The sequence below is a fragment of the Furipterus horrens genome, unplaced genomic scaffold (genome assembly GCF_987537825.1).
Source record: "Furipterus horrens unplaced genomic scaffold, mFurHor1.1.pri manual_scaffold_1, whole genome shotgun sequence".
NCBI classification, from domain to species: Eukaryota; Metazoa; Chordata; class Mammalia; order Chiroptera; family Furipteridae; genus Furipterus; species Furipterus horrens.
Window position 1 is genome coordinate 167,766,852 of NW_028327171.1, and position 27,798 is coordinate 167,794,649.

Here is a 27,798-nt window from a genome sequence, read left to right on the forward strand (position 1 = left end):
GAAAAGATGATTGTCTCCTTTTCATTTTCTTTTTCTACATGAGGCTCTCTCTTCTATCCTCAGTTTTCTCTGGGAGGAAGAAAAACAGCTTTCTCTGAGAATTTTGGAATGATCAGGCTATGCATATTCCTCTTGTTTTTACTTTTTTTTTTTCCTTCTCTGATAGCAAAAGAAATAAAACATGTAACATTTAATACATAGTGGAGTATTTCATTAGCAGACATTTCCATTCCATGTAAAAACTTCTCACAAAAATATAAGGAGTGTTAAGTGCATTGGTATATTTTATTTTTTGTTTATTGAAGACAGAGTTTTTTTTAATGATGAAGTTTGTAACAATAAAAAGAGAAACTTTTATAAGAATTGACTCCTCAGTGATTTACCCATTAGTGAAAATAACACAAAGGCTCTTAAATACCTCATCTGTTTTGCTACTATCTTCTCAATATAATTTCACTTTTTAGATTGTAACCTAAATATCCTTAACTGCACAAGAAGAATTGGTTAATAATTTCCAAGATTACACAACATAGAACAGAACAAATGTTAGGATACTGTAGAGGAGATCTCATCTAGAAAATGTATCTGAATGAGTTAAAGGGACATAAATAATTTTTGGCTACAGAAATTTTTGTTCCTCTCTGCTGACACCTAATATGAGACACTCTCTTCTTTCCTCCTAAGGTATGCACATATTAGAAAAACACTTAAGTCATATAAAGGCCTTCTCTGTTCAGTTAGAGTGATGTTCCTGCCATTTGTCAAGGTGGGGGCTAGGAAGAGGGTATCCCCAGGCTGAAATTGAGACCGCACTGGAGAGCATGTGGCTGTGGCCTACCAGATGATGGGTTTGCTGTGGTGTCACAGACTAGAACTAGTCCACAAGGAGCCCATCTGCTGGGGTGCCAGTGGAGTTCTCAGGGGTGCCATGGGCTGGTGCTGGTATGCAGAAGACCACCTGCTCGGGTGCTGGCAGACTAAAACTGGCCCACAGGAGTCTTCCCATTGAGGTGCCAATAAAACACTTGATGGTGAATGACGTTGGGTCTCACACACGCTGCTGGCAGCCACAGCCACTGGGGAAAAGAGTCACACAGGAAGCCCTGACTGGTGTAGCTCAGTTGGTTGAGCGTCAGCCTGCAAACCAAGGGGTCACTGGTTCGATTCCTGGTCAGGGCACTTGCCTGGGTTACAGACCAGATTCCCAGTTGGAGGCATGCAGGAGGCAACAGGTCAATGTTTCTCTCCCTTTCTTTCTCCCTCCTTCCCCTCTCCCTAAAAATAAATAAATAAAATCCTTAAAATAAAGTCACACAGGAAAACAAATGAGAAGTCTCCTCCTCTGCTATGCCTTGCAGTGTCCCTCCCACACCCTTTGTTAACACAGCCTACCATTGTGCCTGCTGGCAAGGAAAGTGTTTACAGTGTCTAGCTCCTGTTCACAAAGCGGGGCCAAAAACAACAGATATGGCGCTAAGAGAAAACAACTGGTTAACTGGCACCGTTTGCCCCTTTGGCTGCTCAGCCTCTGTGTACACCCTCTATACACATTTGAATCTCTGTATAATATGGAGACAACTCTGTGCTTTTGCCAGTCCACACCAGCTATCCCTGTACAAGTGAAGAAGTTCTCACTCTCTCCCTAAACTCAGGAGACACACAGTCCTAGCTCTCATCGTGTCCACTGCTGGCTTTATTAATTTCTCTTCAAATTCATTCACAGCCCCACTGAATATTGTTACTTAAAGACTAAATTATCAAGCTAACCTCTAACAACATTTATATAAAACATGGAGGAAATAAATAGCCATTTTTTCCAAAGAAGATATACCAATAGCCTTGTCATTAGTTTTATATATTTTGTGGAAGATGTGTTATGTTCAATCTGCCTTTAAACATCTCTTGTAGAATCTCCTGTACATCGACTCCTAAAAGAAAGCACTTTCTCAGTACAATGAATTCTTAAAAATACATTTTCTATTTATTGATTTTTAGAGAGAGAGGGGGGAGTGGATGGGAGAGAGAGAGAGACAGACAGACAGCCATCTATTTGTTGTTCCACTTATTTATGCATTCATTGGTTGATTCTTGTATGTACCCTAACCGGGGATCAAACCCACAACCTTGGCATTTCGGGACAAAGCTCTGAGTTACCTGGCTAGGGCTTAGTGCAATAAACTCCTGTCCATGCATTTTGGTCTTTAATATCAATATTAATAGACCATTAATATATCTGTGTGTCCTGGGACAACATCTAAAGAACATACATTGTTTCATGGCTTTTTGGCTTGATGAGAGCCCTCATCTCAGCAAAGCAAGGATCCCAGGTTACTTTTATAGCAACCTCACTTACTTTTGTTTCTCTGCTTAGAGCCTCTGCCTCATAGTTTGAAAATAGAAAATGAAGTTTAACTTCAGATATGGTCTTTGAAAACAGAACCTTACATCACTGAATATAGAACTGCTAGTATTTCTAACTAAAAATGTCAGACTGGGGAGTGGAAGAGAAGATGTATTTCATGCCAGCAAGTTGCCTCAAAAGCCTTTTTTCCCCTTTATTTTGTTTTCATTTCTTAAATTGAGGGATGTATACCATGTGTGCTTTCCAATTCAGTTTTCCAGTAATCTGTACACTATAAATGAACAGAAAAGTATACCACTAGAATGATTAAAAACAAATGCTTTGCAGTAATATAATTAAATTTCATTTTGGAATTTTATGAGGTTTAATTCAAAGAATGAGACATTGTCTCTCTCTGCATATTTGTAGGTGGATAGATATACCTATAGATATAGATTAGACAGAGAGAGAGATAGAGGTAGGTAGAGACAGAGATAAGAGATAGATTAGAGTGGGTACAGAATTTTGGGTTCTACTCCATAGCTGAGGCAGAGGAAAGAATGGCCTGCATACGGCAAGACAGAGATAAGGCTGTAGTATTCTAACCTTGAGATGGGGAGACGGCGGTGTCTAAAGTAGCAAAATGTGCTTCTTTCCAAAGAGAATGTCCATTTCCTATTTTTATTGTCAGTCCAGAAAGAGGGGGAGTGGGAACTACTTGAACTGCAGAATGCTCTCACACTGTTCTGGGCAGGATCCACATTCAGCTAGGTGGCAACCACACAGTTAACCTCTGATGCTGGCCAATGCAACAAGTAAGAGGTTTGTGTTCTCTGGATTTTAGAAAAGGAAATGGAGCCTCCAAGTATTGTTAACGTGTGTGACAGCCGTGTGGTTTTAGAATGGACATTTATTTTCTAGCCAAAGCACAATCCTGTTTGGGTTGGTTTTGTCATTTTCTTTGAACATGCAACAGGAAGTTGGGACTAGCATTATGACTGCTCAGTACACAGAAGGATTTTGATTGCAAAATGAATAAAGCAGGGAATAAGAAAACCAGTTTCCATTGCAGAGGACAACCCAGTGGTCATTTCCCTCTCATCACCTCAGTAAGTTTAAGAAGGAACAAAAAGATGGATGGATATACACTGAATGTAAAACCTGTGAAGGTTAGGCTCCTATGCCCCCCATTGCATTTCCTACCTCATTGAAACCTTTGTTAATATTTAAATAACCATTTACTACTTTCTCACCCCTTTTCTTAAGACTTGTTCTGCTATTCGTAATGGGGAGAGAGAGAGAAATACTTTCATAAATAATTTGTTTAGAAAGAGCAATTTTGCTTTCTTGAAGATTCTGTTTAAAAAGGTGACCATTGAAATTAGCAGCATTTTTCAAATTTAGGATCCCAGCTAAAAACAAATGTTTACGTTGTGAAGTTTTTGATGGGAAAGAAAGACAAGAGGAACTAGCATGAGATATGAGCAAAAGCTAAAGGGTACTGCACTCTTAGTAAAGTAAACAGAGCAGACCTCCTTTCGTGGGGAAGATTGTGAAAAAAATTGCCTAATTCCTAAAGGAGATGGGCATGGGGATAGGGAGGAAGGTGCTCTCCCCTGGAATGTATACATTGGTTTGGAATATAATGTTAGTAAAACTTATCCTAAATCAGGGCACAAGAAGAGAGGAAGTCGGAAGCCCTGTAATTACACATACCAGCTAATAATACTGCAGTCCTCTACTGAATTCTTCCCGTAGGCCAGTGCTCTGTGTGCATTAGTTATTATTACCGACACACAGGTGAAAAATGGGGAGAAGTTAGCTTGTGTGCCTAGGGACATGTAGTAAGTGGTGACCTAGAATTTGAATCCACACATTCCAGTGCGCCCCTGTGCATGGTCTTTCACCTGTACCTCTGGTAACTGAGGCGTGCCTAGTTGAAGCCTTCCCATGCCTCATTCTAAATTTCTTTTGGACTCTAACAAAAGAAATAAAATGAATTAACTTTGAGACCAAACACCAGTGAAAATTATTGAAAGAAGAAGAGAACGTTATTTTCTCTTCTGACGCTGGGTTTGTCTCACACTCCTGCCTGATGCTTTCTCCAGTATTTCTCATGGTAGTTTCCTGATTACAACTCCTGAGAAGCTGCGTCGGTTTGGGTCTGTGCATCTGCAAAAGGTCCTGGGGCAGAGCAGCAGATGGAAAACTTTACAGTTACGCTGAGTTTAATTAAAAGTCTCCGTGCTGTGCTTTGCATTATTTCTCCCATAGCTATGTAAGATCATGATTTTAGGATGTTATGGAGCTGATTCTTTCCTGGAAGTACAAAGTAATAGATGACTTCCTAGTCAAATAGAATTTCCTTTGAAGTCCATTAAAAACAAACCTGTTTTCCCCCATTTATAAAAAATATTTTATTAGTTCCCTTTATTATAGTTATTGTATTGTTACTTGCCATGTGTGTGTCTGTGTGTCTGTGTGTCCAAAATTTATACCAAAAAAAAAACAAAGGAATAATCTCCATTTAATTTTTTAGCTATTCAAAATCTGACAGAGTTAACCCAGAAATTTCCAGTTTTGGTTTGTGTATGGGGAAGTGGTTCTTTATCCTTTTTTGTACCTCTCTTATTGGGTCTTAGAATTGTTTCAGAAGAGAGCAAAGCATTCTCTCTGGACACTTTGTATGTGGAGTTTTCTAGAGCTTTGCTGGAGAGAGGGTTTTTCTGCATCTCTTTCTTTATTTCTCTTACCTGTGTTACCTGTGAGCCCACAGGCTTTGCATTTCAGTTCCAGGCATGCTACCTGGTAAGTAGAATGAGGTTAGCAGTGTGAGAGGGAAAGTCAGGCTGATGATTATGACTGCTACTGCAGTATCATCATGTCATTGTAAAACAAAAACTTTAACCGCACCAGGATTCAGAGTTTGACAGGAGTGTAGAACCTACCAAAATTCTACTGAAGCATGGCTGTGGCTAAAACAGGATGCTTTCAAAAACAGATTTTGACTTGTCTGTCAGAACCTTTGAAAACAATGTGCATGTGAGTTCTTAGGTATTATAACTACTTCACGCCATAGTGCACCTGTGAAGAGTTTATGTCTGCCTGGATAAAACCCTTGGCTATGTCTTCTAACTTGGTGAAAATAGCAGAACCATTGGCAGCCCAAAGATCTTAAATCATCCTCGGCATACACCATTTTGTTTTTCTATGCTGGTTTTTACCCACTAGATGGGATAATGTATTATTTCCAGAGAATTCAGAGACTATCCTATGTGCTTATAGAATATAAAGTAGATTAGTAATACACATGCATGTAAAGTTACATGTATAGTAATTGACATTAGGTGCTCCATTAAACAATGCAGTGGCACAGTGTACCATTTCTTCAGGACATGTTGCCATGGATACCCAGTGTGATGGAGATGGGGGAAGAGTTGCTTAGGAATTCAGCAATTTAATTTTGAGGTACAGTGAAAAATGCACCATCCAGAAATAGGAACCATTAAACCAGTCATATGTACAAATAATTGTTTCCAAAATTGTCAATTAAAGCGAAAGCATGTTTCAAAATGAGTATTTATTAATGGATGTTATTTTATACTGTCTGTTGTTTTGTAAGCCAAAAGGTTGGGCAGAATTCTTCGTTTTAGCTAGGCTATTATGTGGCATATATTCTTAAGAGAAAAATATTTTAATCACAAATGAAGAAGACAAAACATCAAGTGTAGAAATATACAAGGATGGCAGTAAGATAGTAGGAGACAAGTTCTCCGAGGGTCTGCTCACACACCCTCAGACCCGTGAACCCTAAGGTGAGTAGCCTTTGGACTGACTACAAAGCAAAGCTTTGGGAAAGGAGCAAGTGTTAAGAACTAATAAGATATGGTAGAAGCAGTAATAAGGACAGCAGCTGGTTTGATGTGATTTCACACCCTCCCTGTGCCCAGGAGTAGCTTTATTCCTGATCACCCCCAACCATCCCCAGTGAAATTCTCATCTCTCATCAGATGGATTTCAAAACAAGGTCCCTGGAATGGAAGGTTAGGACCCCTAAGGAAATGAGTATCCATCTGGTTGGATTCTCAACCATATAAATTGGGTTGGCAATGGAAAGGTGTTTTAGAATTGGTACTACCTTATCTCCATCTCTGTTTCCATAATTCAAGTCATTGTTATCTCTACTTTCAGCACCTGGCTGTCTCCCCTTTCTGATCCATCTGCCATATGGACAGACACCAACTTGAAAAAGAGAAACAGATCAGATCATGTCATTTCTATACCAGAAACTTCGCATGGTTTTCCATTACCTATAGAATAACGTCTAACCTCTAATAATATATTAGACCCTTTCAATGAATTTACCCTCGACAAAGCTTTCAACTTCTTCTCCTGCTACCTTTTCTTCATGAGAGGACAGACATTCTCCTATAAGGCAGTGTACTTTCCTGCCAAAATGCATTTCCGCCAGCTCCTGCTGGGTCAGAAGGCAGTGGTCCTTAAAATTTCTGTCCTTGAAAGTTCTTCCAGCCTTCTATGGGAGTTCAGCTTTTCCTCTGTGTTTTCAGAGAACTCTGTTTATGCCTGCACCCAGCATGTGTCCTAAATTGCTTTTGTTTAGGACTTGACCCCTGCCCTCATTCGGATAGGCAGTGTAGTGTTTAGGAGTACATACTCAGCATAGTGTAGGAAGCATTTAGCACAGTGCCTAGCACATAGTAAGCGTTAAGCAAATGTTAGTAGTGTGTACTGAATATATCCTTTCATTTCTTCCACTTCCCAGCTCCCAACAATGCTTAGTGTATAGTAAGTACTCAAAAATATTTATTGATTAGAAACTGGTTCATTTCTAAAGAGTCCTCAATAACTGTTTCTCTGCTGAAGCAGGTAATGGAAATATATAAAATTTATGAAGCAGTACTTTTAAATGCTTTATGTAAATTTTTGTGTATTTTAAGAGGGCAAGTATGGTGAAGAATATATATTTTATATGTAACTCGTGAATTTTAGGAGACAATATATAGTAGCAAAACAACATAAACTTGTAGGAGTCCTCTACCCATAGTGCTGATGTCATTGTTTTTATCCATGGCAATAAAAGTGGGTATGATCTGAAAACAGATTTGGTAACACGGAGCGAGATGACGCACAATTTGGACACTAACTTCCTGGAAGAAGCTCTTTCACAATAGCTAACAGAAAGTACATGGTGAAAGGAGAGATGAGGCTGGAGTTTGATGCAGAAAGTGAGAATCATTCAGGGACTCTAGCAGCTATAGTACTTTAGAATTTTAAAGAGACAGTTGAGAACGGACCTTCATAAAACTAGAAATTTAAAGTTGAAAAGGATCGACCTCACAAGTCCAGTTATTCTCATTTTGGCTGCACATTAGAGTAACCTGGGTTGTTAAAATCTACACAGTTGGCCCTACTTCCGAAGATTCTGATTTCATAGTTTTAGCATAGCCTAGCAGGTCAGTGGACTGGCATTTAGGACCCACTGATCTACCCCAACCAGAGAGTCTCATGTGGGAGTCTTTTCTACATCAGCCGGTTATCCGGACGCTTTAAATACCCCTGATAATAAGAATATGATGCTAAGACACTTTTTTCCCCATTGCTCTCTTTTAAAGGCCTTTATTGGTTTTAGTCAGAATTTGCTACCCTTTAACTCTGTCCGTTAGTTCTAATACTGTCTGCTGGAGCCACACAAATGGAGTCTGGTACCACCTCCATCGGGCAGCCTTCAGGTATTTGGAGACAGCTGTGATGCCCTTTAAACTTTCTTTTATTTAGGCTGTAGAGCCTTTTCCACCTTATTGTGCTGTGGTTTCAACTTAATTTGAAAGACATTTTATTAAGTACTTACTGGGTGCCAGATGCAGGCTGGAACTTGGAGGACCACAGAATCTTATAGTGAAACTGAGAGAAACAAACTTGTAACCAAATATCTTCAGTACAGGGGCAGTGGTTTAAAGCGAGGGTTCTGGAGCCAGACCTGTGCTGCGTCCCTTGCTCAGCCTCTGGACTAGCTTAGTCTTCACGCAGACTCTTTGCGCCCCAGTTTCCTCATTTCTCAGGTGAGGATGCTAACAGGACCTGCTTCAGAGTAGCTTTGGGGGATTAAAGGTCTGCAATACAGTGAGTGCTCGGCACTAGTAAGTGCTCAATACATTTGGACTAAAAAGTATGCCAAGGGTTATAACAGTGTTAGAGACAAAGAGGATGGATTACTATTTGCACAGCAAAGTTTATCTGGTTCTGAGATAAAAATATAAAAATAAAGTTTCTGTGTACAAATTAGGTGAATTCGTACACACCTTTACACATAAATAAAGAGCACTCAATCCTTATGGAATTAAATTAAATAATTTTACTCATGTCTTACTTAATGTTTATGTTAATAATTTAGGTGGCATCTGACTCAGTAGTTGAGGTGCAATCAGAACAAGAACTTGAGAAGATTTCAGCAGATTAGAGCAATGAGCCAATAGATGGAAATGAAAAATCTTAACACTCTGGAACACTGATTATAGACAGAAGAAGAAGATATGGCTTAATAAAAGGACAGTTTATATTTGGCTTATTATAAGTTACAATGTGGTATACTTTTCAGAAAAGCTAATGTGAGTTTCACACTGTGATAGGAGAAATTGAGGATGCTGAAAAAGGGAGATCATGTCCTGCTCTTCTCTGTTTAAAGCCCTCAATCTTCTCCTACTCTGCTGTTTGTTAACTGGGATGTCGGACAGGTCAGCTAACCTCCCTGGAACTTAGTTTTCTCCCCTGTAAAATGGGGATATTCCTGCCTAATTATATTTCCCTTTTGAAATATAAAGAACAAATAAAAGGAATGCAAGGGGTATTATTGTCACTTCAGAGAATTTTGTCATATTTTATTCATGTGGTTCTAAACCCTTTTTCTTGATAAGACTGACGTCACCAATTTTTAGCCATCGAGAAGTTTTAATCACTGCAATTTAAATTCACTAAAATCTTAAAAGATTGTATCATTTACATTATTTTTCATCTTGCCTTATAGTCAGTAAAATGTAGGTATCAAATTGGTTGATAAATAGTGAATTACTTTAGTTTGTATATTCATTTTTAGTTTGTATATTCACTGACAAATGGATGCTAAACTGACCAAAGTATTTTAGAATAAGTTGTATTGAATATCTTAACAGCATCAGTGCTAAATTAGCTGTAGCAGAAGCGGCATGAACCACCTCGTTGCATAAGCCTGTGTCCCACTTTTAGGGAAAAAGGATACTCCAGGAAGACAGCAAAAGGACCGAGTGGCAGTCTCTTTGACGCTATTTGCTGCTGGTGGTTTGTGCTTTTTTGGAAGGGGAGAGAAGTCTCCTTTTCCCAGTCCTGTCTGTCTCTGTCTGTCTGTCTCTCACTTGTTCAACTGTTACAGCAACAAAAACGCAGTGTGGAGATCAAGATTCTGCAGATTATAGTTCTTTCTAAATATGTTTTCAGCTCAAACATGAAAATTAGACTCCTTTTGCGCCCAATATGACAGTTTTCCATCATCCTCAAATTGGCATTTTGGATCATGTGCTCAGTCGTTACTGAAGAGCCTCGATAGAGGAGGAAAGAGACAGAGGGTGAGGAAGAAAAGAAGGTTCTAAATGATGATCTTTTATATAGTGTCAGTTCAATCCCTAAAACAAAAAGCGAGATCTCTTTTTCCCCTAAATAATGTGCTCTCCAGCTTCACCTCTCATCCTGAGAAACATGAAAGAGAAAGTAAAAGAGGTGACCCAAATCACAGAGTGCCTTTGATAGGAGAAATTCAGCTGTTTTGAACACTTACAATCAAAGGAAGTGGTTTCCCTAATTACATGAACTATGTGAAATCTCTCAGAATAGCTCTTCCACCCCAGGATTCCTTGCACTTTAGAAGTTTGCATAAAAGCTCACATGGAGAATCAGATGCAAAGTGTTTGATTCCGATTTAACTAGGCAGAAGAGTGCCCACATCCATCCTGCAATTTGCCAGTTGCTTAGGGTAGGACCACTGTACCTGGTTTTGATGTGGATATCTTTTCAGACCTGCAACATTAAGATCTTTGTTCTATCCCGTCCTCGTGAGAGGTACCACTTTGCAGGAGCAGTTGCTATGAAAATATTCAGATTGGTCTTCCCAGTTTCTCTCACAACCTAAAAAGGATCCGTGGCTGTGTTTGTGAATTTTGTGTGGGAAAACATGATTTCCTGTGTTTGTTTCTCAAGATATTAAAGTGTTAGACTTGTATTAAGCTCTTCATTATGTCTTTTTTAATATTTTAAATAATAATGATTTACCCTAAAATTTATGTGCAGAGCTCCCCATTTACTATCAGAATCTAGATTAGGCATCTGCCAAAACACTTGGCCTAAAGAATAATAGTGATTATGGCTGTATTAAATCTTTTGTACTTGGATAGTCATCTTGTTATTGAGGCCTAGAGTGTAGTGCAGGTGTGTGTAAAGAAGAAAATTATAAATATCCTAAGTCAGTAATGAAGGCACAAGAGAAGAGAGAAGCATCCATTTTAATTAAAATGTCATCTTGAGAAGATTTGTTTTTAGGACAAGTAGTTTTATTTACAAGGGAGGTTGTCTAGTCATCATATGTAACAGTAAAAAAGACGTGTGTGTTTTCTTTTGTCTCTTTTTTCCTTTCAGTGAGTAAGTATCTTGTTATTACTGAATTTTATATTCCATGGACAACTTGGGGTCCTAAGAAAGAAATGGGAGTCCACGAGCAGAAACAGAAGGAGGTTTTATTTTGTCTAGTGTTTAAAAGTACTGACTTAAATTGTAACCCACAGAAAATTTCCTAATACCAGGACTGTGGGCTCTTGGACAGCAAGATTTAAGTAAAAGAAAACAGAAGTGCTCTTCAGCCAACCAACCTACAAAAATCTAAACAATCTTACCTAACAATTTTTTTTCTACTTTAACAATCCCCATTTATTCCTGATAAATAGCTTACTTGAAAAGATACGTAGATTAATACATATTTGTAATTTTAGAGAGAATATTTAAAATGTGAAATGTTCATGATTCTGAACTTTGGAACTTTTTCTTTTCTGCGTGTTGTGAACTCCTAATTATGGATGGGGCAAGATTTGGCTGTTTTGCACATAGTCACATCAATATAATAAGAGAAAGGAGAGTTGAAAGGTGATAAAGAATTGATACTGTGGTAAGTGATTTGCTTAATGGATAGGTTTGCACATAATTAGAAAAACGTTGTGTATCAGTAATCTCATACAATACTCTAACTGAAATTGAAATAGCTATTTTAGTCCAACAATCTCAAATCCCCTTTTAAGACATTAGTAACTTGAAGTTCAGAACAGTTATGTTGGGTAGCAATAAATTCAGTTTTAAGGCCCAGGTGTTTGGTTTGCCAGCCTGGAGCTCTTTTCAGTAGTAGTACATTAAGTTCCTACTGCATCTGTTATTTTTTAAATGACACGCACTGCCCACCCTATGCTTGTTACAAGAAAGAAGGTTAAATATGCTTGAATGAAAGGCATTTGGTAACATTTTAACATGAACAATAAAAGGTTATTTTGCTTTTCTTCACAGTATTTCCAGGAACAAAGGATAAAGTGCCACATAAGTCACAATTCAGCTTCTTGATCTAGATCCACATTATAGCTAAATCATCCTTAGGTACTAAGAATTATATAACTCTTGTTAAAATTCCATAGCCTCTCTGGAAAAAATGCTTTCTATAATCCTTACCATTCAGAAGTCTGCCTAATGGCTGGCTTAACTAAATTCTGTTCAGGTTTTAACCCAACCTCCTTGGCATCATCCGTAAATTATAATAAATGATATGCAGATAGTATTTTTACTATTTACAAAGTACTGTTACTTATATTATTTTCTTTACAAATGATGAAACAGGTTCAGTATGATTCCCGGAATAATACGAGAGAACCATAGCTTAATCTTAGTTTTTCTGGCCCTGGGTCCAGTGTTCTTTACCCTTAATAGACTCTCAGCTCTGGAAAAGACCTTAATTGATCATATTCTGTGGCCTGACACAAATGGGCAGTCAGCTTCTGTTTGAGTGGTGATTACTAACGATGGCGAGCTCACTAGCCTCCTGGGACAATATTTCATCTTTGAAAAACTGATCATAAGAAAGTTCTTCTCTAAGTGATTCTGAGTCTATACCAAATGCCAGCATCTTTGGGTAAGTGTAAAAGGAATAATGTAATACTGTACTATCATGTGATTTTTAAAAAATTAAAATTATACTCCTCAGAAAATGTTACCAAATGACATTTATTAAGTGCCTTATTATTCCCTTATTTATAAGTAATATGATTCCATTATTGTAGCTTTTTAGTTTCTGTGAGTAGATTCCTAAATATTTTATTTTATGTACTTCAGTATCATGCTTCTTTTCAAGTCTCTGCTTTTATCCACTTGTTCTCTATGACCCTGCTATACTTAACACCAGACATTGCCATGTTATATTTATTTTCCACATTTTTTATATTATAAAAGTGATAAGTGTTCATTATATAATCAAACAAGCAAACATTACAGCAGTGTATAAAGTAAAAAAAGCCAAAATTTGCTCTTCTCTACAATCTTATACTCTAAAACTTATCAGTTGTGAATAACTTATCAGATAGATTTTTTTCTCTGCATGTATAACTATATTCCCCCACCCATAAAAATGGATCGTATAAAAAGGACAGCATGAGAGAAATTCGTGATAGAACTGTCTATATATTTATTGACTGTGGTAGTGATCACTTGAATCGTCGTCGGCAGCCGTCCGTCTCGAGAGACGATGGTGTAGCTTCTTAAGAGTCTATCTGCACCGCCGAGAATGGCTGTGCAGTCCGACTCGGGAGTGACACGGTATCTGTCTCCTCCCGTGTTAAATCGACATCTTGCGATGACGCTGGAGTGTCCTCTCCAGTGAAGCTGAAGCTACAGAGCCTGGGCAGGGTGATATGGAGGGTCTGCTGTTGCCCATGCAGCAGACGCCCCCCCTCTTCGCAGCTGAAGGGTCCAAGGGAAAGACGGAGTCAATACAGCTTGGCTTCAGGTGCGCCGCAGGAGTTGCTGGTGTTGACTACAACGTCAAACCGCCTTAGGGACTCCGGCTCTGGATTTTCTGTCGGGGTTTACTCCCTTAGCCTTTCCCCTGAAGAGGTATGCCGCAAGGCAGCGGAGGTTTTTTGGAGTCAGAGTTTTCCTTCTCTGATGTGCCCTGACTGGAAGATCGAACCAGCGACACTTAGCTCGCAGGCCGACGCTCAATCCACTGAGCCAAACCAGCCAGGGGGATCACTTGAATACACATATGATAAAATTGTGTTGAACTAAACACACACACACACATGCATGTAAAACTGGTGAAATCTAAATAAGTTCTGTGGATTGTATCTGGGTCAATTTCCTGATTATGATATTGTACTGTAGTTATGCAAGATGTTAACATTAAGGTAAACTGGGTAAAGAGTATATGGGATTTTTGTATTATTTCTTATACTTACATATGGATCTAGACAGTTATCTCAAAATAAAAAGTTAAAAAACTGGACCATACTAATATACATATATTACATATATCATATATTACATATATATAATATTGCACTAGTGTTTTTAACTTAGTATATTGAGACACAATGGGACTACTTATAGAGCTACTCATTCCTCTTAACAACTTTTATATTTTATGTCTAATATTTATTTATTTACCCTTTTTTATACTAAATTATATTCTTGCCAGTGTTCAATGGAAACATTGAGATGGCTCAGCTGTAATTAGCAAAGACTTTAAAGCAGCTTTTATAAACACATTAAGGAACTTAAAGGAAAACATGGCCATAATGAGAGAACACAATGGGAAATTCAGCAGAGATGGAAACAAAAAATTCTGAGCCTGCAAAACTGCAGTCTCTGCAATGTCTGTTATTTTAGATAGCGCTTAAGAGCAGATTGGGGAAGACAAAAGGAAGAGTCAGTGTATGCGAAGACAGATTAATAGAATGTATCAAATCTGAAGAACACAAGGAAAAATGCTGAAAATATTGAACACTGAGCAATACAAGATAAAATTAATCAATGTAATATACAATTATATGTATAATTGGAGTTCTAGAAGGAAAGATAGAGGATGTGATGATGTACAAAATAGGCAAAACAAATTGATGTTGAGCATCTATTTATGTGCTTATTGGCCATTTGTATATCTTCTTTGGAGAATTATTCAGATTTTTTGCCTATTTTTAACTGGCTTATTTGTCATTTATTCATGATTCGTAAGAGTTTTTATGTATTCTAGATGCAAGTCCCTTAACAGATATAAGATTTAGAAATATAGTCCCCTATTCTGTGAGTTGTCTTTTTATTTTCTTTATGGTGTCTGTCGAAGCACAAACATTTAAAATTTTTATATAGTCCAATTTATCCATTTTTCTACTCTTGCTTGTACTTTTGGTGTCATATCTAAGAAGGCTTTGCCTATTCCAAGATCAGTAAGATTTACTCCTTTATTTTCTTCTAAGAGTTTTATAGTTTCAGCTCATTCATGCCTATGACCCAATTTGAGGTAATTTTTGTATGTGATGTGAAGAAGGGGTCCAACTTAATTTTTTTGCATGTGAATAGTAGCTTCTTTTACTTAATATCCAGAATTATGTCATACGGCCACACTTAGCTACAAGGGGAATAGGGAGATGAAATTTTTGGTTAGGGTCATTGCTACCCTAAACAACTGCCACAGCGTATATAGTTTTTAATTTTGACTCAAAATAGTATACCACCAAACTTCCTGAGGAATTATCCTAAATACTCTGAAATATAACTTTGACCACAAAACATCTTCTAACTGGCTTCAAAAAAAGTTTTCTGGATTTTATGTGTTAATATGGTTTCCTTGAAGATAATGCTGAAAGCTAAAAGGGCTTGCTATATTACAATTAAAGAACTTATTTCACTCTTTCTTATGCCTCCACTAAGCTATCTGCTCCTCTGCTCCCTCTTTCTTTCTCTCTCTTTCTCACTGACGTGCACACACATTGTACTTTTATCAGCTAATGTTACATTATATTTAATGGGTTTGAAAAACATACCCTTAAGTGGACATGTTGGCCTCTCTATGAAAAAACAGCTCTTAGTGTTCTCCCTGGTTCTTGGGTCATAAAAACTTCTGAATACTTCATAGTAAAATGTTATGCTATGAGAGGCACGATGTTTAGTGATTTTAAGGACAGGTTCAGCTCCAGAGCTGCTCCTTCATTTTATTCTTCTAAAGCAACTTGGAATATATGCACCATTTCCTGGTCTCTTTATGATGAGTTGCCTGAATAGCATAGATCCTGGTTGAGCTTTCTCCCAAGCAAGTTAGCAAGCTCAGTGAACTGAGGGATAAAGAAAAGCAACACTTTCCTGCCTCCTTATCACCATAGGTCATCCTTTTAACCCCCTAGTGGTGCTTGGAAGCTGTGTGCAGATTGTGTAACAGGAAATGTATAGATATTGGTTACTTTGTTGATTTCTATGGGATGCACCCTGTTGAATTTCATGGCATCTGTGGCTGTCTAGCTCTGAGACACAAGATTGATATTTGATAATGAAGTGAAACCTGGGTGGCTTCTGAGTTTCCATGAATACCTCTGCCTAAACTTGTCTTCTTGTCTTTCTTGCTCCCCTAGACTGAGCTTTGTGCTAACTCAGTTGGTGAGAGCAAGGTGTTTTTCAAGATTAGGTCATGGGCAAACTCTATAAAGCTGACTACAGAGAAAATAAAGTCCATAGTTGTAGAGAAATTCTGAACCCCAGGGAACTGTTGAAGATGTAGAATTGGTCATGATGTAGGATAGGTATAAATATTTATAATGATAATGATAATGATCCATATTTTGAACTTAATGCATTCCAGGCAGTTTTCTTGGTGCTTTACATGCAGAAACTCACTTAATGCCTAATAAAGTAAGTTATATTCTAATGCTACTTTTTTATTTTATAAACTGTTTTCACATTTATTTGATTCTTATCAAAATCCTGTGATATGAGGCCAGAGGAGCCTTGGGAGACATGACAAGTAACTGGAGTGGATCCTAGAACAAAAAGAGGATGTTATGGAGAAACTAGTGAAGTCCAAACAAAGTCTGGAATTTAGTTAAAGTCTGGAATTTAGTTAATAGCAATGTACTATAGTAATGTAAGATGTTAACTGGGTGAGAGCTGTACAGGGACTTGATAATCTTTTTCTTTGAATTTAAACATAATCTAAAACACAGCTTTCCTCTGACTCTAAAAATTATTCCAAAATAAACACTTTATTTTTTTTAAATTTATTTAATGGTTTTTATTATCCCCCGTCCCACCAGTTTCTGATGTTTGAAAGGTGAAGTAACTTGCTGCATAGCATGCAGGGGAGGTGCTGAAAAACCTCACCTCAGACTCTGGCCTCTGCATTCCTAGTCCAGGGCTTGTGTTCAGTGCCACCCCCATCAGAATGCCTCGCTTTCCATGTCATCATCCAGTGGCCTTTTGAGATTTGAGAGATCATATCCTCATTTCACAGATAATAGATCATTGTGACCCCTGCTCACTACTGGAAAAATAACTCAAAAATGTTTTTCCCATTGACCTCGGGTCTGTAGTCCTTCCATATTTGAATGGGCTCATATTTGGGGGTTCATTTGCTTGAAATAATACAACAGAAACCTCATTGTGATGAATGAGAGTCAGGACCAAAGAGAGTTGTTTTGAAAAAGAATGATCGTATGTTGTGGTTTTCTGTGACCTCTGACACAAAAATCTAAGAGTGGCTTATTAGGGATTTCTGGACCCAAGGGTAGGTAGGACGATGACCATATCCAGCCTGAAGCAGCTAGAGGAGCACGAGACCTTCGCCCGTTGTCCTCTGTAAGATTATAAAGGGTCTTAAGTCTGAGAGGGGGGAATTGTTACAGAGTGGGGGTCCCCAATCTAAGAGTGGGTAGAAAATAGAAACACAAGGACTGCCCCGTCAGGTTCAAATTCCCCATTTGGTGCAGTAACTGTGAGGCTCATGAGGAAGGTAAGCCAGAAAAGAGAAGTACGGTTCCCTTTCTTCCAGCTTAGCACTTGCTTTTAAAAATAGTAGGGCACTTTAAGAGGTTTATTTAGAAGTTTGAAGGACCAGGCTTAACAACTTCTGTCATCTTGGTGTATTTTGGTCTCTGGATTTAGAGATTTTCCCCACAACCGTGGCACTCCCCGAGGTGCCATGCGCCATAACTCTTTTCCGGTGCTGCATTCACTGGCCTCTCTCTGGGCTGTGGCCAGTGGCCTGCACAGACCTGTCTGTGTTTTGGTCTCCTCTCTCTCATCTTTAGGAGTTTCGCTTCGCTCTTGCTGTCAGTCTTCAGATATGTTTTCCAGCAGTTCATAGGTCTAGCTGATGTTCTGTATATCAGAGTTCAGTTCTTTGCATCTTTTAAAAAATGTTTTCTGTGCTCACTCTAGGAACAGCTGCTAACAGCTAACATTTATTGAGAAAAACCATGTGCCTACCATGTACTTTTCATGTAAATTTAGTCCTTACAGCTGTTTTAAGTAGATACTGGTCATCTTTAATAGATGAAGAGTGAGCAAGCTCGGTGACATTGAGACATGCGAGGGCCGCACAGCTCATACGTGATAGAGCTGCAATGGCCCCAGTGTTTGCTGACTCCAAAACTGTGAGGCTACCGGGTAGCTTGCCACTGAACCACGCTAGCCCAGTGGGTCTGAATCATGGCTGCACATGATATGCACCAGGGAAGCTTCTAAGACGCACCCATGCTTAGGCCCCACCCTGTACCAGTCAGATTTAAGTCTGAATGTCAGAGTTGGAGAGACTTTTTAGATCATTCTTTCTTTTTTATCTTCACATTCTGACATTTTATCCATGGGTAAGTTGAGGCCCCAGGTCACATAGCCTTCAAGTGTCAGAACCAAGACTAGAATGTAGGTCTCTTGATTCTGATTCTAGAGTTCTTTCCACACCGAGATCAAATAAATATGTTAGAATATTTACTGTGTACAAAGGCTTAGGCATATGTATGATCACAGGTTTGTTTATCTGTATGCAGTATATAAAAATGTGTGTGCATGTACATCTCTGTACATGTATAGACATGTATGCCTATGTGATTTTAAAAATCGATTCTCATTTGTTAGAGAGGCCATATTGCATCATGCTGCCTGGTTTGAATCTTGTCTTCACCACTTCTTAGCTATCTGATCATGGGCAAGTTACTTCTTTACCTTTCTGTTCTTTTGTTTCTTAGGGATAAATTGGGGATGAGAATAATAGTACTTCATGGATTAAATGAGTTAGTATGTATAAAGTGGTGAGACAGTATTGATACCCAGGAAGTTCTCATAAGTGTTAGGTAATTGTATGAGTGAGGGTATACTGAGCTTACAACTTCTGAAACTCAATAGTTACTACATTCATTGACTGCAAAAGAATGATAATGACGATATTTATGTGACCTGGTTCATCTGTATCAAATCCCTTTCTTCCAGTCTTAAAGCAATTTGTATAGACAGGGTCTATACTCTCATGCTTCATATCCCACAACCTATCCGACTCCTAGAAAACATGCTGATGTTCTAATTTACTTTCTTCTTTATCCCTGAGCTCACTGTCACCTTTCAGCGTTATTCAGCAGTGACTCTGTGTGTTCTGTTAACAAGTGTGTGGGCCTCTGGAAGTGGGACTGTGATGCAGGTTGGGATCTGGCATCAGCCGTCTCCAGGTGTATATTTTCTTACATGCAAAATGGTTCTTGTCTCTTGAGGGTCAGAGGCAGTTAAAAGGCAGTATTATAGAAAAAGTCTTGAATTATTTTCTCTGGGACTTGTAGTATGATGAGAGTCTGTTGTGTTAGAAGACTTCCACCTAAAAATCTCAAACTATACACAGAGGCCTGTCTCTGATCTCTCCAGGGCTCGAAGCATTGTTGCATAAAATAAAAGGGATCTGTTCCACACGCTCTAATCTAGTCAACAGGCATGGAAGAATGGACCCAGCTACCATATCATTAAATATTATTTAGCAAATGCCTTTAAAGGGTTTTTTTTTTTCTTTTGTTCGGCTTATTAGTATCAAAGTATTAAGTAGAGTCATGGTCAGATTAAAAGATACCCACTGACTCCAGAAGCAAAGAGAAAAATCAGAATTTGCGATGAGACAATGTTTGGAAATGAGATAAGAAATCTGAGCTGAAATGGATATAGCAAGCAAGATCGAGTCAGGAATACAGGAGGTTACATAGGTCAATTCTAGTATATTTTGAGACAATAGAATAGGCTGTCTTGAAAAAACTAGTTTCCTACTGTAGAGGATGGGAGGCTCCCAAGGATATAGTGAAGGCACCTCCTAGGGAAAGCTACTAGCTGCCCAAATAGGTCCCTACTGTGGTAGCTTGTGTTCTCTGTGTTCAGAAATTTTATCTTAAGAGTTCAGAGTTGAGTGAATTCAGGATGCTAAATCATACTGACATTTGCCTTGAGACTAAAGAATAAAATCAACTTGCTAATTTTTAAAGTCTGTTTGTTGGTGAGTTACATGGAAAACAAAATCATAAAGAGATTGCTTCCTGAGTGGGGATTCAGAACAAAGGAGCTAGTGATGGGATTTGAGTATGTTCTGATACTACACTCTGCTGATGATTCTTTTAATCTTCCCTTTACCAGGAGGACCTCACTAGGGAGGTGATTATGCCTTACAACACCCCAGCCCACCCCTTCTCCCTGCCAGTCCTTATTATCTCTTAAACTTTTACTCTAGGCTATTAAGGCTGACCAACCCTAACCACCACTGAACACACATGTGTGCACGCACACACACAACTTTATTAAATATGTTAATACTTTCTGTCATGTTGTCTCCTATCCTCCAGATTATTTTTATTATATATTTGGTAGGGTTTGCTACTTAAAAAAAAATCATTAGTCTGGCAGATGTCACATACTTGCCTTCGTCATTAGTTATTGTTTGAGTGTGCTGACAGAACCCAGAAAAAGTAAAATCATTAATTTAGCTGAAGAATCCCGGTATTCAAAATCCTAATTGGAATCTACAAAATGTTAAAGGACTTTTCAGACTATTTTAAAATTAAATTTGCCTGAATTCTTCTAAATGATTTTGCAGATTTCCATAATAAATGTGGCAAACATTTCTCCTATGGGATGTAAATAATCAAACTCTGTTGCACTGTAGAGTAATATTATAAAGCACTTAGCTAATCAGATTGTGAGAGTTGCTCAAAATTCCTAACCATGTAATTTTTGCATAGAGAGAGGGTGCCTCATGCTGTGCAATTACCTGGCTTTATTAGCTATAAATTTGGTTGTTGCTAGCTGGCCAGACGGCCTAGTGCCTGTGGAGAATTAGATCTTGGTTCTTGACTCAGTCCTGCGCAGCTGAGCATCAGGGAGGCAGGGCAGTCTTACAGGGGGGCAGAGGCTGAGGCGTTGAGAGGGAGTTGATGGGAAGTTGCTTCTGATGCTTCTGTAACTAACTAACGCTTTGGAATTTTCTAGGCAGTTATAATTTTGGGGCGCTCTATAAGCTAACATTCCCTTCTGTATTTAAATCAGGTTTGTAAAAGAAAGTGGGCTGGTTTAATGATTAGAAGCAGGGGTTAGACATCACCTCCCTGTGTTAAAAATTTGGCTTTGCCCTTTACTATGCTCTTGGGCAAGTTTTTAAATTTGTCTGTGCCCAGGTTTCTTTTACCCTATGGAAGGCAGGTAGTAGTAGGCCCAAGCTCATGATTTGCTGTGAGAATTTAAAGGTTCAATCTCCATGAGTTCTGCCTACCTCATAGTAGGCCCTCAATAAATATTAGCTGTTAATATAGAAGAGTCTGTAACCTGCAATCTCTCTGAACAAGGGCAGCTTTTAATTAAAAAAAATAATGTGTAGATGAAAGGTCTCATTTTTACTGGACTTTTCTTTTAAAGAGAGAGAGGGGGGAAATATATAAAAACAGGCTGAAGTAGGAGCCCTATATTCAGATTTTATTACTAACATTTATTGGGCTCCTGGAAAGTGAGCTTGAGCAAATCAAATCAAAGACCTAGTTTTTAAACAATTAAAATATGATAAAATATCTAACTTATTTGTGAGAGTCAACTAAGATAAGTGCTTTGGAATGTTAGAGTGCTATATTTAGGTCAAAACATAAATACACATGGAAGGTCAGATATGATAAATACACGAAGTGAATTAAAACAAGCATAATATGAAGATGGAATCCACTGCTAGAAGAGATCTGAATTTTCCCATAAGCTTGCCTTGACTCTGAATGATAAACTGATTACAGAGGAAGGGGGAAGCTGTCAGAGAAAGGAATTAGCATTGGTCAGCACCTGGCATTTGCTGGGCACTAGGGTGGGATTATTGTCCCTAGTTTACAAATGAGGAAACTGAGGCCCAGAGAGGTTAAATAATTTCCTCAGAGACACTCAGCTTACATAAATCACAGAGCTAAGATGCATGCTCAAGCCTCTTTGACTCCAGAGGATGTCCCAATACACGGGGTTAGTTTCCGCAGTTCAACTTATCAAATATTTATCAAGTACACACTCTGCGTAAAGTACTGTTAGTAATACATTAATTTTTTTTTTTCAGAATTGGATAGAGATTTAAAGCATGAAGGAATGTGAAAGATAATTTTGTCCAACCAAGTCATGTTCTAGGAAAACAAGGTCCAGGGTGACCAGGTGGCTTTAAGGGCCATCTATTTTGGAACTAGAATTTAAATTTCCACTTATATAGTTCAGTATTTGATTAAATTATATTGCTCTTCAGTTGGGTTTTTTTTTTTTTAAGCTTAGTCCTTCATTAGTTTATATTTTAGGACTAATTAGGAGACTGATAGGCTTTCTGTGGGGAGGTTTTCCATGTAATTTTAGCACCAAGTTATCTCTTTGACAGAGCTACCCAGGTTATTTAGTGGAAAGCTGGGCTTTCGCACATGCTTTTGTCACCCAAACTGAATACAGGTTGTTTACATTATATCTGACTTTTTTTTCACGTCACAGTGACAGTCTGTTGTGAGCACAAAGAATGTAAAATCGCATAGCCTCTTTATGATTTGGAGTTCTCTCTCAGATCCCTGTTCTTAAATCTCTGCTATTTGTTTCATTCAATTTTAACCACCCTTCCATCCTGCCAGGTAGTCTGCCCTTAGTTGGGTATGTACTTAACCAGAACACAGCCTGATTTCCTGGCTGCTCTCCCAGAGCGGCCACATGCTGCGGCAACCCACCAGGAAAACCATTGAGCAATAGAGACTTCCCAGCAGCGGGGATATTCATAATAAATCCCACATGGCTCCATCTCAGTTGTTCATCAGGAGTGAACAGAATGACTGGTTTATTTTATTGTTTTTAGTATTTCCAGCCATTTCCCTTTCAAAGAAAAGTTTTCATGACGTGCAACTGAATCATTAGGAATGTAGGCTGTTTTATATTATGGAACCTGAATTCAGTTCATTTATCCTTCTTTATATCCCTGAATACCTAACGGGCATAATTTGAAAGAGAACCTACAGAACTGTGAGGTTTGCTGTTTGTCATGTGACTGTGTTATTGAATGGGTCTCATTAAGCCTAAAGAGACTCAACGAGCATGACCTGTGTATGCTACTCTGGTGATTAAATACAGGATTGGAAAAAAATCAAGCCTCCTATTTAAGTTGTTCTTGGAGCACTGCATTATTAGGAGGAGAGAGGCTGGTTTTCCATGTTGTCATACATGAAAGAATCAAGTTTTTATTTTAGGAAAATGCCCCCGCCATGATACTGTTGGGGTAAAAATACAATGAATTCAATAGCTTTTTCTTTTTTAAAAAAAGATTTTATTCATTTACTTTTAGAGAGAGGGGAAGGGAGGGAGTAAGAGAGGGAGAGAAACATTGATGAAAGAGAGAAACATTGATTGGTTGCCTCTCACACGTGCCCCAACCAGAGACTAAACCTGCAACCCAGGTATGTGCCCTCAGTGGGAATCAAACCAGCAACCTTTCAGTTTACGAAATGACACCCAATCAATGAAGCCACACCAGTCAGAGCTAAAAAGCATTTTCTTGTTTTCGATTCTGGTTTTTGTGAACTGGCGCATATAAATCTTTTGCTTACTGAGATTCAGCGTTCTGTACGAGCCTGAAAGAAGAAGGAAGAGAAGTTCCACCCATGTCCTGCCTGAAAGAGCTAGGTGTTTTGACCTTATAGACTTGTAAGCACTGCTTTAGGAGTTCTTAAATCGAGAATTCCCCCTTGTCCCCTACATCCTGCTGCTAAGTGCAGTAGTTCTGGGCTCTGTGGTAACAAAGATCAGAGGTGTACCTTACTGAAAAGACCAATGGCATTGTCTTTTCAAACCCGTCCTGTTCATTGGAGGCCGCGTTCAGTTGCTGTGGACTTTTATGATCCTGGCCCAGTCCTAGGAAGAGGACTGTCTTAGTCCATTTGGGCTGCTCCAACAGAATACTGAAGACTGGGTGGCTCATAAACAACATTTATCCCTCATATCTCTGGCATCTGGGAGGTTCAAGATCAAGGCATTAGCAAATTTGGTTTCAGGTTAGAATCTGCTTTCTGGTTCATAGATGGCTGTCTTCCTACTGTGTCCTCACATGGTAGAAGGGGCAAGAGAACCATCTGGGGTCTCTTTTATAAGGACACTAATCCCAGTCATGAGGGCTCCGCTCACTCGACATCCACCTCGGAATGGTCCCAACTCTACATGCAGTCACGTGGGGCTCAGGTTTCAACACATCAGTTTTAGGGGAATACATTCAGTCTGTAGCAGGGAGTCTGCTTGAAGTGTAGCCCCACTACTGAGAATCAGGGCTCCCGTTCTCAGTGCCCAGTAAGGAGCATCTGCCACAGTGGATTTGGAAACTATGAACTCAGTAAAAGGCTGGCTTACCTGCAGAGGTGATTTTGAAAATATATGATTAAATATATTGGGTAGAAAATTGAAACTGGAAGGTTTAAGACTAAGCAATCCTCTGCATTGTGAATCTGAAAAAGTACAATGGCAAGGCAAGGGCATGCTTAGAGAATAACTAAAGCAGGAAAAGGCTGTCAAGAAATTGTGCTCATTTAATTGCCATGGAATGCAGACCCTGCAAAGTCATCAGTCTGCAAGTTTAAATCAGCAATGAGCTAGTGAGCACAGATTTCACATGTAGCTTCTACTGTCATTCTTGTGAAAATACAGCCTGAGTAACCCTTACGCATGTGAAAGAACAGAATGAATGCGGAGGCAACTTCACACCTGCCAGCATTTTTAAAAAGATTTTATTTATTTATTTTTAGAGAGAGGGGAAGGGAGGGAGAAAGAGAAGGAGAGAAACATCAATGTGAGAGAGAAACATTGACTGCCCCCCTCTCGTACGCGCCCCGTCTGAGGACCAAACTCACAGCCCAGGCAAGTGCCCTGACTGAAAATTGAACCTGCGACCTTTTGCTTTGTGAAATGATGTCCAACCAACTGACCCACACCACTCAGGACCACCCACCAGCATTTTACTCTTTTCACCATACTTTTCAGAGTAAACATTTGCTAACCTGGACACTCTGTAGCAATTATTAAAACACACTAAATTTCATTATCATCAAATACTCTTTGTTTATTCTTCTTTAAAATAGCATTGAGGGATTCCTGTGTGTGAAGCATCTTACCTCTCCTATTTGTGATATTATACTAGACACTCCACAAGATGAGCAAAGTGGAAAAGGCAGCCGTAAAGGGCAGCAGGCGGTAGGAGCAAATGTAACATCGTTTAATAAAACACTGATCCAGACACCGAGTAGGCTGAAATCAGTCAAGAGTACGCTCAGTTACCAACACCCAGATCTTTGGTCATGGCCCCTGAGAACCCATGGCCTGCCCAGGAACAACCCAGGCAGGCACTAGTTTGTTTTGGAGCCATGTCCAGAGAAACTGTTAGCCCAGAGATTAACTAAACTAGTTTTTATATGCCTAAGATAGTCCTGGGAAGATAAAGAGTTCTTCTGCTTCTTCCTGATTCAATCCTAGGGGAAATCAGAATTTCTGTGCAATTAAATATTTTTAATTTTGTATTTTTATGTTTTAGTCATATATATTACATATAACAATCATGTTACTTTTTCTGATTAAAAAATTATATAGGCTTATTATTAAAAATTTAGGAATATATAAACATTTAAAATTGCTTATGATCCTTCTGCTGCCTAGAGATAACCACAATATTTTGTTTTATTTCTTTCCAGTCTATCATCTATACTTTTTTTTCATGTGGCATCATCTCATATTTTCTTGAACTTTTGGGGAATAAACTGACCCTGGATCATATTGATACTTTAGAGACATAGCTATCTTTGGAGAGAGCCTTTGACCTTGAATGCACAGTGCACTTTTCTTTCTTTTACCATCATATTCTCATGGAGTCATAGAATCTTGGTATTGGTGAAGACCTTAGAGATCAGGGCCCATGGAGTAGTGTTTGAAATACCACACACACCACAGGGCAAGAAGGAGCATTTGATAGTTGTGATGCCTACTGTCTGGGTTGTTAGTGCTACATCACAGGCGAAGGAAGGACTCTGAGACACAATCCTGCTGCTGGATGGAGGAGAAAAGCCTGTTCCTCATATATAATATAAATGGAGCCCTGGCCAGGTGGCTCATTTGGTTGGAGCATTGTTCCATAAACCCAAGATTGTGGGTTGAATTCCCAGTTAGGGCACATGCCTAGTTTGTGGATTCAGTTCGTGGGCAGGGCACATACAGGAGGCAACTGGTTAATGTTTCTCTCACATGGATGATTATCTCTTTCTTTCCACCCCCCACCCCCAGCCCCTTCCTCTCTTTCTGGAATCAGTAAATAATGTCCTTGGGAGAGGCTTTAAAAAAAAAAAAAAAGAGGTATAAATGGAGTTGGCCAGCCTAATGATATGGATCTTCATAAACTGCTGCTTTCATCCTATCATGATCAATAGAGTGAACTCAATTTTATTTTAGTACATTTATCAGATAAGTAATATAGACTGTATCAGTAGACTATTAAAAAATGTAAAACAAGTTTTAAAAATACAGAATCTTTAAGGATTCTATGGCAGCCCTCCAAAATTTAAGAAATTTAAATTTGGGATTAGATTGAAAAGAGTTTCAAACTGAGGGAAAAGGGGTTTCTCTGAGGATGAAGACGCTAATTAATTTTAAATCTTATTATAAAACTGGTGAAAGTATTTTAAAGGAAGGGAATTAAAACTTCCCTTAAATTTAGTTGCAAATACTACTTATTTATTTAGTCTATCTGTTTATTATTAGCCTACTTCCATGAAACTAGTACAACAGTACTCTAAAGTACTATGTTGTTTTCTTGATATTAAATCAAATTCTTAGTTTATTGAATTAGAACCTGAAGTCTTATTCCATGAAAATGTTATCGTGACATTAGTATATTCCAACTCAAGAGCTGTTAGAATTGCTTATCAATACTTAAAAAGATAAATTCTGTCTCTCCAAGGTATCACTTGGCGATCTTAAGTATATACATAAAAACTAGCTGAAACACTGAAAATCCTATATCGTGGTGAATTTTAAAATTATCATCCAGGATTCAGAATATTCTTATATTTACTCTTTATTTATAGAAGCATTTGTATTAGTCACAGAATTTTGATACACTTAAGAATATACCAAAACACACCAAAGGATAACATTCCCCTATTTTGACAAATAGTGATCCAAACTCTAATGTTTACTCACAAGAAGTTGATCTGCCACTTAAAATGGGGGAAGGGGTATGATTTCCAAATTTACATGAATTCTGTTTTTTACAACAAAGTTCATTTACTATTTCTTAATGAGCAATGTAATTGCCACGTGGATGAATAATTATATTGCCCAACTAATGCATTTTCTTCCTACTTGGAAAACTAAACCATGAGAAGAAGGTAGCTTGATGAGCACAGAACCTCTGCACACAGTAGGTACTCGGAGTGTTAAGGAATCATTGTGATAGCCCCCTTCAACACCTGTGGAAAAACATAGTCAAATCATGCAATCAGGGATAATTTTCCTTTCTTTCAGCTCCATGTTGAACCCATGTCAGCCCTCACACTTCTGTTTTGTACCTAGTTATCCCACTTTCAAAACAAGTTTTCCAGTGTTTTTAAATGAAATCTCAACTATTAACCTATGAGCAAAAGTAGAGCAAGTAACACTAATTTAGTGTGCAGATTCCTAACAGGGAGTCTTCTTTCTGACCAAGTCTTCTCCATTTTTGCTAATTGCTGACATTCTTCATGATATCCTTTCTAAGGTGTGGACTTATAAATCTCCTACTTACTGCCAGTAACATGATTTTCATTTAAAAATATTAAGCATTTGCTATATTAAACTTAAATGACTTTGTACCTAATTGTTTATAA

The 27,798-nt window shown here is 38.4% G+C and overlaps 1 protein-coding gene across 3 annotated transcripts in view; it reads left to right on the top strand.

Moving 5' to 3' along the window:
• MAP3K20 (mitogen-activated protein kinase kinase kinase 20) overlaps positions 1 to 27,798 on the top strand; it is a 152,880-nt gene that overhangs the window by 32,376 nt on the left and 92,706 nt on the right. The gene's annotated exons all lie outside the window — the stretch shown is intronic.